At 40.4% G+C, this 12,158-nt stretch overlaps 1 protein-coding gene across 4 annotated transcripts in view; it reads left to right on the forward strand.

Annotated features, from left to right (window-relative positions):
• CCDC162 (coiled-coil domain containing 162) overlaps nucleotides 1-12,158 on the forward strand; it is a 93,405-nt gene that overhangs the window by 16,015 nt on the left and 65,232 nt on the right. For all 4 annotated transcript variants that reach the window (XR_010471873.1, XR_010471871.1, XM_065059682.1 and 1 more), the window contains exons 3-6: nucleotides 2,324-2,488; nucleotides 4,301-6,196; nucleotides 6,289-6,497; nucleotides 10,409-10,600. The gene's annotated coding sequence lies outside the window, so the exon portion shown is untranslated. The remainder of the gene's footprint in view (nucleotides 1-2,323; nucleotides 2,489-4,300; nucleotides 6,197-6,288; nucleotides 6,498-10,408; nucleotides 10,601-12,158) is intronic.

Raw genomic sequence — 12,158 nt, forward strand, 5'->3', positions numbered from 1 at the left:
GTGAACTGCAGGATGTGGTAGGCTGGTCAGGTGTACTGGCGTCTTGCCACATTTTTCCAGAGAAATTGCAGCAGGTCTTGTATCCTCATCTGTGAAAATGATCTAAAGGGAATTCTCTGCCTCTCAAGGATAAGGAGAACTAATGCAATTAAGATGGTGTACTGCTGCTATAGGACTGGATCTTTATAAACATCTTAGCCATCAAAACTTATCTGGCAATCAGAGAATGAGATTACTGCCCTGAAATGTTACTGGGCTCCTCGGTCTTCTCTCCCCAAGGAACCACTGGTGCAGTCCATCCGAATAGCTCTGTCCTCAGGTTTGAAGATCTCCTGCTGTCTAGGAAGGGGGTAGTGGGCTTCTCACAGACCCCAGATGGTGTTCTGTGTGTGTTTGAGTTGTGGGCAAGCCTTGATTTGAGACCCTTGCAGGGGCTGCAGCCTTCCTTGTGGGCACCAGCTGGAGAGGGGACGAGGAGGCTTTCCATCTGCATGGGGGCTGAGCATGGCATGGGGCAGGACAGGGGAGAGCGCATCAAAAAAGCAACCAAAGCAACATGAAAATGCACAGAAGCAGGCAATACTGGCTCAGTAAAGCAGAGCCCTTGGTGCTGTAGCCATGAACCTCATGCGGGGATGGTACCTGCTCTGCTGCCCAAACACCTCAGGATTGCTTAGGATCCCATCAGCCTCCTGTATCCTCCTCTTCAGGCAGTTACTTGCTTCACCTACACCTGAAGCTGACCTCAGTGAAATGGCAACAGGGACCCCCAGAAAGCAACTTCTCTTGGGCTAAAGACAGGAGAATAAGTCTCTGCTGGAGCAAACTATCTGGTGGCTTGGGAAAGGGAAAATGGAGGCTCCTGGTTCCTACCCTGCTCACCTTCCCCAAGCCTCTTCCCAATGCCTGACTTCTGGTTTTGTGTTTCAGTGTCTTATAAGCTTAAAAGTAAATGTAACTCTAAGGGAGCAAAGGTGCTTGGCAGTGGAATGCTGGATGGTAATTGTGTTTAATAGAGAAGCAGTAACTGATCAAAACTTGTTGACTCCCAACCAGTAAGAAAGTGAATGAAGAAAATGCTTGGGAAATGAACGTAAAAATAATTTCCATAGAGTTTGATATTTAATTTACGGTTTTATTAAAGGCTGCTTGCTCCCCTGCCCTTCTCCCCTTTTTAATAATATTTTTTCATCCCGTGTTAAGCAAGGTTTCATTTGTTTTGAGTTTTCAGCATCTTTGTTCAAAACAGGCGATAAAGAATTGTCCTACAAAACTCCTGATCTTAATCCCATTAGAATTCCTATCACTGCTTTGCTACAATGCCTATCAACAGAATTTTACTGAGGCAAATAATTGTTAAAGCGTGACAAGGTTCTTCAAATTATACTTCTGATACAAGTGGCAATTAAAAAAACATCCTGCAAAAGCAGATGTGGTTTTTAAAAATTACTTTTGTATTACTTTTAATTTTGTTTAACCTGTTTTTTGGCAGTACTTTGTATATATTTAGTCCTGGCTCTCATTTAACATTCATTATTTACTTTCATGGGTGTCACAAAGCATTTGAGAGAGAGAACTCTTTAAATTGCAGAAATCAGAAAGTGAATCTGTAGACTTTGCAGCTGATGTTGGCTTTACAATATTTTAAATAATTGAATGGATTTGATTTTAATGTTACTCTTAGAAAGATTAGCCATTTGTGTGGTTTGTTGGTTTGTTTGTTTGTTTGTTTTTATTATTTAGAACTGAAATAAGCTTTCTTTTATGCTGTTTTCAGACATTTTCTCCATGACAGATATTTCAGAAATTTCTTTCAAATCTTGCCACAGCTTGTAATTTTTCAGGAAAGCTTTGGCAAAAGCTATCATCACCACTAACAAAAGTAAAAATGGCTTTGCAGCTCACTGGGACAATGAAAACATTATCATTCTCCTTGTTTTTTCTGTAGTGGCTCACTCACCAAATATGATACATTCACCAAATACTCCTTATGGGAGAGGGGTGATAGGAGAGGCAGGGTTACCCAGTAGGCCCTCCCATCCATAAAGGTCAGTTAGAAAAAAAAGTGCTTTTGTATTCTTTCTTATTCAATGCATGGCCTCCATATGCTGTGACAGGCAACACCATTTCTACATTTTCACCTTGGAGAGGGTGCAGCAGACAACTTTCCCAAATGCATGGGGAAGCAATGAGGAGTGGTGCTGCAGAGACTCCCTCACTAGATGCTCTGAATTGACCCTGACTGCCCGCGGGATGGGGGCTGGCATGATGACTTCTTCGCCTTGTGAATCTTTTGTTTGTTTTTGATGTGGTCTGAAACAAGGTCTCGGACATAGAGAAGGTGATGGAATGTCTCCAGGAACATGCAGCAGCAGTGTTCAGGCCACATCCTGCAAAGTCAAGTTCTGCCACTTTTGCTCGTGCCTCAGGACAGCAGAGCTACGATCATTTCTGGGAGGAGATCTATGCCAGCACTGAACTCCACCAGGTACTCAGCAGGGAAAATTATGAATAATGGTCAATTAGCATGTCTAGCAAGTGTTTGTCAGCTCCAATAGAGGGCTATTTAACAGATCTTCTGTTTGGACACCAGGATTCCCCTTTTTCAAAATCTGGTCTCCTGCTGTTACAGCTAAGCAGGACCTGCCCAGCTGTGATGTACGGTTGCATTGCCAAGCAGCACACATGATGTCCTCTCCTTGGGGCTCACTAGCTGTTGTGCAGCCACCAGTCCAGTCTCAGCATGAGCAGTATGAGATTGCGTCTGCCTAAAAATAACATGCGTACATGCCTGTGGTGGAGCTGGGCTGTGAATCTGGCCACAAGAAGTAGAAGTGTGCCCTAGTATTTACTGGAGAGTATGCTATTAGGGAATGGGTGAGTATGTGTGTAGGGAGGAGAGGGGAGAAAGGATGGTGGAGGCCATCCAGTAGCTGAGCACCTGTGAACCTGAGAGCAGATGCCTGCATTGTGCAGGGGCAGGTGTGAGAGCAAATTCCTCCTTCCAAGAGGGAAGTGGCATCTGTGGGCATGGCCTCACCAAAGCTGAGAGATCTTCAGGTTTTAGAGAGGGGGGAAAAAACCCCACAAATGGGCTAATTGGAAGGGTAGTGAATGAGAAATAAGACCTAGCTCTCTGGTATCTGGGGAATTTGTAGTAACTGCGACATGCCTTATGTGGCAAGCTCTGTGACTAATCCTCTGAACTTGAAGGTGTCCCTTTGATGAAGACAGACTTTGATGACCTATTTCTTTATTGTCCTTCTGATTCAGAAGTTTTTCACAGCTGCTGTTTTGAGTATAAAAGCACTATGCACAGAACTGTTACACCTCAGAAGTTCCTTTATCTTCAGCCCGATGCTTCATTTGGCTCCCTCTGTCCATGTCTACCTGCCCGCAACAGCGGGGTCTGACAGCAAGAGAAGAGAGAACTGAACAATCTCCTTGCCCTGCTGTTGTTTTTTAAAGAGCAAAAGTCTCAGCTACTGGGGCTACATGCAGCCCCAGTGTTAATGAGGTGTTGCAGCCTTGCTCTTGGCCAGGACCAAGCAGGGCAGTGAGTGATACAGGAGCAGGGGAGAGGGAACAAAGGGAGACAGACAATAAGTCTCTCCCCATTCCACCTTTCCTGCTGATTAGTTGGCCCCAAGCCTGATACCAGCTTTGTATTAAAAAATAAACCCACATTTTTCTGTCAGGAAAACCTCCCACATGTAAAAACAAACAGTTCTTCCTACCTCAGGCTGACCTTGACCAGGAAATATTTTATTACTTAAGGAAAACTTCAGTGGGACAAAAAAAAAAATGGTTGACTCATGCAAGCTGCATGATGATTAATTGGAAAAAAATAGAAAGAAAACATAATTGCATTGTACATCTTCTGTCAAGTGCATTGAGTCCATGACTGGGTCGGGAAAAAGTACCTGTTTGGGGGCAATGCAGGAGATGTGACTGATCTCAGCAACATCAGTTTAGTTAAAAACCTAATTTTGAAATTAGTCTGGTCATGATGGTATAGCAAAGCTAGGATTAGATCCTCCACAAATAAACACTGTCCACTATCAGTGTTTTATAATAAAAATTCAGCTGCTACCTATAAATGTGCCATCACGTTTTTTCCCTAATTTTACTGGCATTTTCCAGACAGTGTTGTCTGTATCTTTTCAAAGTGAAAATTTTAAGTGCAAATGCTTTGTCCCATGTCCAGATACTTATTGTGATATTTGATAGAGATGTACAATTAGTGCTGTTGATTCAGGAAAATATATTTTAATTCTATTCAACCTCACATTATTTTAAGGAATAGAGATTGAAGGACCTAGTTTTTCTAAAATGTAAGACATTTTAGAGTCAATGAGGGCAGAATGAGTAAGGATGATCATACCTGGGAACAAGGTAAGGATAAGAAAATCAAATAACAGATAATCTGTCATTGCAAGGGTTATGATAGTTTATCCAGATTTGTTTGGCTTGAAGGAATTTTTGGAGGCAATATCTTCATGTCAACTTGGAAATTCATGGAACAGCCAACATAGTCCTGCGTTATCTGTGTCACTTCTGTGTACCTTTGTTAGGATGTATCATGCTGAGCAGGATAAATTTGTCAAGTACCAATTTGTAAAGATACATTAATAGGATTTTCTCTAATCAGAAAAAAAAAAAAGCACCAAAATCAATACTATAAAACCCTTCTCACAGTGAAAAGAATTCCAACTTCTGCCATCCAAGTTGAAATGAAGTAGTAAAATAAATTGGGCTAGGGAAGTGGGTTAAGAGGACAAATTTTTCTTAGATACTTGATTGTCTGAAGAAATTAGTTAGATAATGCCTAGTAAATCACTGTCCAAAATCTACCACAATTAAAAAATACTGTGTGACTCATAATGATCTTATCATTTACATTGGTACTAATGCCAATTTAGTTTCACTGCTGTTGGTGGATTAACTAGTGATGCGTGTGAGAAGGCCTTGATGGAGTTGGTAACAAGGTAGGTTTAGCTGTTGTCTTGCTTGCTGCTTTTCTGCTACTCTTTGTGCTACATTGTTGAGCATGCTGGGAAGGAGTGAAGGAAAATAAAAACTACAACAAAACAACAACAACAACAAAAATCAAGTTTTGAATTTAATTTTACAGAATGCTAGCTAGAGCATTTAATATATGCTTGTGTGGGGTGTGTTGTGTATACATCACTGTCAAACTTTTCTACAGCCTATTCTGATGTTATTTCTTTGTCCCCACACTATGGTTTTGCCCCACTCTCAGCCTATGATCTGCTGGAGGCCAGAAATCAGTTTTTCTTTTATGGCAGGAGGAAAAGATGGAGAAAGAGGTCAGACATTTCAGTGGCCATAGCTGGGTTCAGGTTTTCATGAAACAGATGTTCTGAATTTCTTTGGAAAAGTTCCTCGATCTGACCCTTGCCACAGTCTTGTCTTTGAAACGGGGATAGCTCTTTCATACAGCCCAGGGACTTTAAAAGGATAAAACACTTGGGACTGGAAAGCAATCAAATATTGTGAAGCTATACATTATGATAATTTCACTGTTGGTTGGATTATGATTTCCAGCCAGTATGGCACTTCCTTTCCTTTTCCTTCTGTTATGATAAAGTCTATGCATAAAGCTGACAGGAATCATATGCATGCTTACCACACCAATTTTTAACTATGTGTGTTGAAACTAGGAACTAACTACCAAGGATGATTACACAGCTGTGGCTCACAGTGGGGAGGATGTAGGAAATATGAGCTCTGGTAAGCCTCTGGCATCCTTTAGAAAGAAGAATGAAAGAGTGAAAAAATGTTATATATATATCTGTATGTATATATTTATTAAAACACAAAAGAAGGAAAATAAATTATATCGACCCACTGTTTCTCTTACAGAAGCAATAGTGCCATCCTCTTCCATAATTCCATACTGCAGGTTTCCATGACAGGTGGTCCCGTAGGCAGCAGCGGCCTTCTCTGAGACAATAGACATAGCAAAACTGTCTAGAAACATTTAGAAATCTCCTTGAGTAGCAAAAATGTAATTATTTTTTTCCTGTCTGGGAAAAAGTATAGTTATACAGGCACCTTGTGGCTGCTAGGATTAGAAGAAGGCACAGCGACTGCTCCCAGGGAACATGTGGTGAGGAGGAGGGCCTACTTGTCCCTTCTTTTCTTACATCACCTGAGACTCTGGGAGCTACAGGTAAGAAAACTCGACATGAAAAATGCAGCAATCAGAGGGGGGCTGTCATCCAACTGAAAATGTAACTCTGTACTTGCTCTGGTTTGTTTCAGCAAGTGTGCCTGGGGATCCTCAACTGCTCTCTCTGAAGCAGCCAGGAGAGAAGACTGACCACCAGTACCACTGGCCTCTCCTTCAAGGCTGGTCACCTATTTGCAGTGCAGAAGACACCTCCTGTGTCAGTGCTGCCAAAGGAGACACTGATGGTTTTGGTGGCATGAGTTCACAGCTGTATGTTCACTACACACCAGCTGACTACAAGGTGAGGTACCACCCAGCCTTCAGTCTTCCAAAACATGTGTGTCAACAGGAGTACCTCATCCAGGTCTCTCTTCCACACAAGCTATGTTGCGGTAAATGGCAGAATCCTCTGAGGGGTTCAGTGTGGCTTGTTCCTCAGGACCACGTGTCTTGCTTTAAGAGACTAAATACCTGTATCTACAAGCAATCTGTAGCAAACATCAGAGAATCTTCAGTCACATAGAAGTATAATGTCAACACTGCCTGCCAGACAAACATTTACTTAGACTGGTGCTTCTGGCTGTGCTTAAACTAGGACCTTTGTTAGTGCAGGATTATCACACAGAGTCAATGTTCCTGAGAAATCTGAGGCAGTTTGCAATTTATGGAAATGCTTGTTTAAGTAACTTCTAGTGACTCCTAAAATGTATTATTTAGAATTAGGTAGACTGTAGGACTTAGTGTTCTTAGTTGTTGGATGAGGGCATGTTGCTGAAGTGATATAATTCAAACACTTAATTTCACAGATTGAAAAAAAATAATTCCAAATTAAATTCCTAAGGCTTATCAAACTTTGGTTTCTCTAACTTTTTGTAAAATGTAGTGAACAGAACCAATATATCGTGCTGACATTAGTGGTGTGATGTGGTACAGTATTTTGTCACTCACCCCAAAGTTCTCGTCTAGAAAGCCTGAAGAAGCAGAATAGTATTTTAATAGGAGTTTTTTCATCATTTTGAGTTCACCTTTATTTCTCACTTACTGGAAACATTTTGTTTGGGTTTTTTTTTCTGTAGAGACAGGTAGAACCAAACAGACAAGGTACAACAAGGAAGAATTGTGGCTAGAACCAAAAAGGAAGTAGGCTTTCTGCCCCTGTTTTTTGCTTATGTTAAGACTTCAACCCGCTTCTCAAGAAAACCAAACAAAACCAACAACAACAAAATACACACAGGAGAAAGTTTATGTCCCTAAACATGAAAAAATCTAAACCTCTTTGAAAATAAAATGTGTCGGGAAGACATGGAGTTAATGATATCTTTAAGGTATATTTAGGGTTTTTTTTAGTATGGCCACATTTGTCCTTTAAAAATCTAATAAATTAAAATTTGTAAATTGAAAACTACTTGGAACTAGAAAATTGTGATTTCCTTCTAAAGAAATGTTGAACTGGGTGGTCCAGCATCTTTGAATTTTCAAGTCAGAAAAAGTAATAACTTATGCTTTCCAATGTGGGGTATCAGTTTTCCAGGAAGCAGGTGTTGTGACAAAGTCTCTTTCTGAACTCTGCATAATACACATTTATTTTCATGCCCCTTTTTTCTGTTGTAGAAGAAATGGTGCGAAGATAAGCTCTGATCTTCCACCCAAGCACTCTCTGATCTTGAGATTAGCTGTAAAATACTTCAGAGAGCCCCTAGCAATGAGAGAGACATTATTTCACAGTGGCCTCTCTTTCCCCTGGACTGATACATGGATATGGATATATATGCTTGAACTTCAACTAAAGCCTAGATAAATATTTACTAACCCTATTACAGTTTATTTGGTAATAAGTTTAGAAGCAGAGTCAACAGTATTTCCTTGACAACAGTTTCTAATGTTATTGGGGTTGTTTTGTTTGGTTGTTCGTTTTGGTGGGTTTTGTTTGTTTGTTTATTTTTATACATATACTGCACAGACTGTCTATCAAGAACTGAAATAATAGTGGAGCCATTTTACTGGCAAACTATTTGAGACCTATCTAACATACTCCTTGGCGGGTGCTATAAACCTGAAGCATATGTCATAATTTTAAAAATACTTTGAAGATCTAATCTATGCCCAAAACTGGAGGTGTACCTGTGTTACAAATCCCTCCACGTTGCGAGCTGTGAGCCCGTGTGATGGCTCAGCACACAATGTATCCAAAACAGATTCTGAGGCAGTGTTGTACCTTCCCTGGTAGACTGCTTGGGATGGAGATCATCAGAGACAAGAGTTTCAATGACAGAAGGCCCTGCAAAACAGTGCATTACATGAAATTAAAAATCTTTTATGTTGAGATTCAGCTTGGAAGAAAGTAGATCAAACATGTGTAGGTGCTTAAGCGTTGCTTTATAATCCAAAAGGGATTTGTTAAGCCCCAGTAGCCCTGAGCAGAACTAGAGGATGAAAGCCAAAACCTGCAGGCAAAACCCATCACACATAAATATCCACTTACTTGATTTGTTGCTATAGACGTATAACTGTGTATTAACATTTTTTATAGGCATAAGTAGTATTTAGAAGGCTTGGGTAATCTCTTTAAAACATGTCTTCCAAAACAAACGTGACAGAGAGTAAGTCTTCATTTCTTTTTGGTTTTGTTCTGGAAGAACTCTCCAGTTTTGTAGTCACATGCCCCTTCTGCAGAATGCAATATTCTTGACTGAGATTTTAGGAGTGGGACAGAGAAAGAATCACTGGAAAAAATTTAAGAGCTTGAAAGTGGAGATATTTAAATTAATGTTTTCCATAAGGATGCTTGAAAACGCAACTAAAACCCCCTTCTCCTTGCTATGGTGAAGTCAGCCCAGTATTTGCTCGGTTATTTACCTATATCAAGTTGAACTTCATTGTGCTATAAAGAGCTTTGATTTAACCTTTAGCAAATTCTGCACTCCAGCCCTATGAGTGGTGAAACAAATAGTCCATTCCGAAGAATAAGGAAAGAAGAGAGAGTGCAGAAGACTGTATCAAAAAACAGAAAAAAAAAAAAGGAATCTGACCAGGCTGATCCAACTTTATGTTCAAATCAGGTGTACATTTTGCAGGGCTGCCTCATTAACTTTGAATTTCAATCCAGCATAGATCTGTGCAGCTGTCAAGCTGTTCTTCCCAATATGTTTAAATGTGACTAAGGTTTTCATGACTGAAGCAAATACCTTTTCCTTTCTTCCATCCTTTGAACAGAGTCTGAGATGCCCAGGTACTAGCAGGTGAAGTTTGGGTAGCATTTGGGATCTTGTAAAGGCAGATGTTAGGAGAGCCAGTGAAAGGTGGAAATCCCAATACATTGTGCATCATTATTTGGCACTCAAGTGAGAAGAAAGGTGCATTACATATCAGGAAATAGTAAAAAAAAAACAGTGGAAAATGAGGAGCTTGCATTTACTTCCTACTTTCTTACAAGAAAAAACGTTTTTAAAGGCTTCTATGGCAATACCCCTGTACCGAGTGTTTATTGACACTGGGAGTTTAACTTCGGTCATCATACACCTAGAAACAGATGCATTCCCTTGGTGGTGGCACTCCTAGTCAAGAAACAGAGTCTTTTGAAAGCTAATGCCACTTTTGCTGACTGCAGTACTGGATTCTTGCCTGGGGTGTTACCAATCTAACCAGTGACTCATGGCCAAGGTAGATGATTCTCTTTTAAAGATGCTGATTTTTTTCTTCTAAAGTAAGGTCGTTGTTAACCTAATCTATTGAACAAGTGCTGATGTCACAGCAATTTGGGACATCAGTCAGTGGGCATTCCTTTAAATTAGCGCTCAAGTCTCTGTGAGTGTGTGTGTGTGTGTGCCTGAGCTTATCTCTAAATCTTGCAAGGCTTTAAAAATATGTTGCCTTTCTATTTGATTACCAGAATTTAAGACACTTCTTGCCAACTTTGAGCTAAATTAGAGAAAGGGGAAAAACTTCTACCTTAGCTCAAGAACTGATCTTCTTGTTTTGATGCCTTCCTGGTGCATTTTGTGGATTTATAGGCCTCATGGAAAAACTAGGCACAATAGAAATTTTGTTTTTCTTACTCTGTGCTAAGCTACAGTGTAGGCATTACCTGTAAAAAATAATATTTTGGCAATATTTTATTTTTTTATTCTTTGCTAGTGACAAAAGATTATGCAGAATTGCAATCCTTGCAGAGCTGACTGGTTATATCTCTGTGTCTCTTTTTTGTGGTGTAAGTCCACAGTGCTCAATTCATAGAGTCTGCAGAGATGGAAAACCATGACAACTTTTACAGTAGTGAAGGTGGATATATTCACACATGGGTCCAGCGAGGAGTTTACATAATATATGATGAGGCTTTAGAGGACCTGAAGGAGCTTGAGAACCAGCTGCTGCTTGTGGCCAACGAGTACATTGAGAAAGACAAAAGTAAGATATCTACAAGTCCAAGAGACCTGTGATGATTTGTTTTACTGTTTTCATGGTAGGCTGATCCTATGACTCCTTGACTCCTTGCTGTACTTCTGCAAGACCGAGTGCTGACTGGGTTTTTGGGACCTTTCTTTATCGTTCTAGTTAGCTAAGGGATGAATGTGTTTACAAAGAGCTAACTGAGCTCGTGGAATTGCTTGTCACATGTTGTCAATGTCACAGTTTTGCACTTATTCAGGGTCACAGACATCAAAGTCATCCTGGAGGGGAAAATAACACAAGAAGGGACATTAACTGTTGTATTTAAGTAACATAATGAGCAAGCACATCTTCAAGGGACAGAGTGAGAGTCAGAAAAGAAAAATGTTAATTGTTTCTGAATGTCTTAATTACAGTATTGGATTGCTTTTCTGCAGTATTAAATTTACCTCCCACCACTTTTAAACCATTCTCAGTTGTAAATAAGAAGCTGCAAAATATTTGATGTTTTAGACTTCCCTTTTTCCTGCTGTCCCTTTGTTTTTTTAACAGTAAGAACTGGGTTGAGGCAGACTGTATTACAGATTTCTATAAAGAACAGCTGTACTTCTAGAATAGTGAGGAGGAAGCAGCTTGTAACAGTAGAAAGCATGGGGGAGGACCATTAGAAAACAACAAAAACATGGCACAAACACATATTATATTCAGATAATTGCATCAAATACCTCTGTATATTCTCACTGGAATTACTTTCTGTATTAAAAGGATAATGTTTTTGATGGTTTTGTATGCTTCACTAAAATTGAGTCTTCTGACATAAAATGCAGGTCAGAGCTGAGGATTAAGATGACCAAAAACCTTTACAAACTTGTGAATGCTTAAATGCCTGCTAGGACCTTCTTTGAAGTTGCCTAAAGGTTGTAATTTTTGAGCTGTTTCTGGAGCATCTTTCATGTGAGGAGAAGCTGAGAGATCTGGGATTGTTCTGCCTGGAGAAGGCTCATGAGAGACCTAATCAGTGTGTATAAATACCTGGTGGGAGGGAATGAAGAAAAGGGAGCCAGACTCTTCTCAGCAGTTGCCACTGACAGGACCAGAAGCACTGGGCAAAACAGAAACACATGAAATTCAATCTGAACCGGTTTTGTTTGTTTGTTTGTTTACCATGAAGGTGGTTGAATGATGGCACAGGCTGCTGAGGGGTTTGTAGAGATATTCAAAATCTGACTGGACGCAGTCCTGGGCACTCCACCCTATGTGACCTTGCTTGGGAGCATGGGGTTTGGCTAGATGACCTCCAGAGATCCCTTCCAACCTCAGCCACTCTGTGATTCTGTCACTGGAGGAGGCAAACTACTGAATGAGTCTGGTATAGCATTCTTGTGCTTATAGGTCACTTCATTGTCACCCACACGCAGTACAGTTGAGGACTCATCATGTATGACCTGTCCTAGTTCCTTATGCTCTGTCTCATTATGGTCTCTTTCTTTGCCATGCGCCCAAACACTTTTAGTGCTGACTTCTCCAGTGATCACGGACTTCAAATGACTATCTTGCTCAGCTTTTGAAAAATAAG

This window comes from Columba livia, chromosome 3 (assembly GCF_036013475.1).
Source record: "Columba livia isolate bColLiv1 breed racing homer chromosome 3, bColLiv1.pat.W.v2, whole genome shotgun sequence".
In the NCBI taxonomy this organism is placed as follows: Eukaryota; Metazoa; Chordata; class Aves; order Columbiformes; family Columbidae; genus Columba; species Columba livia.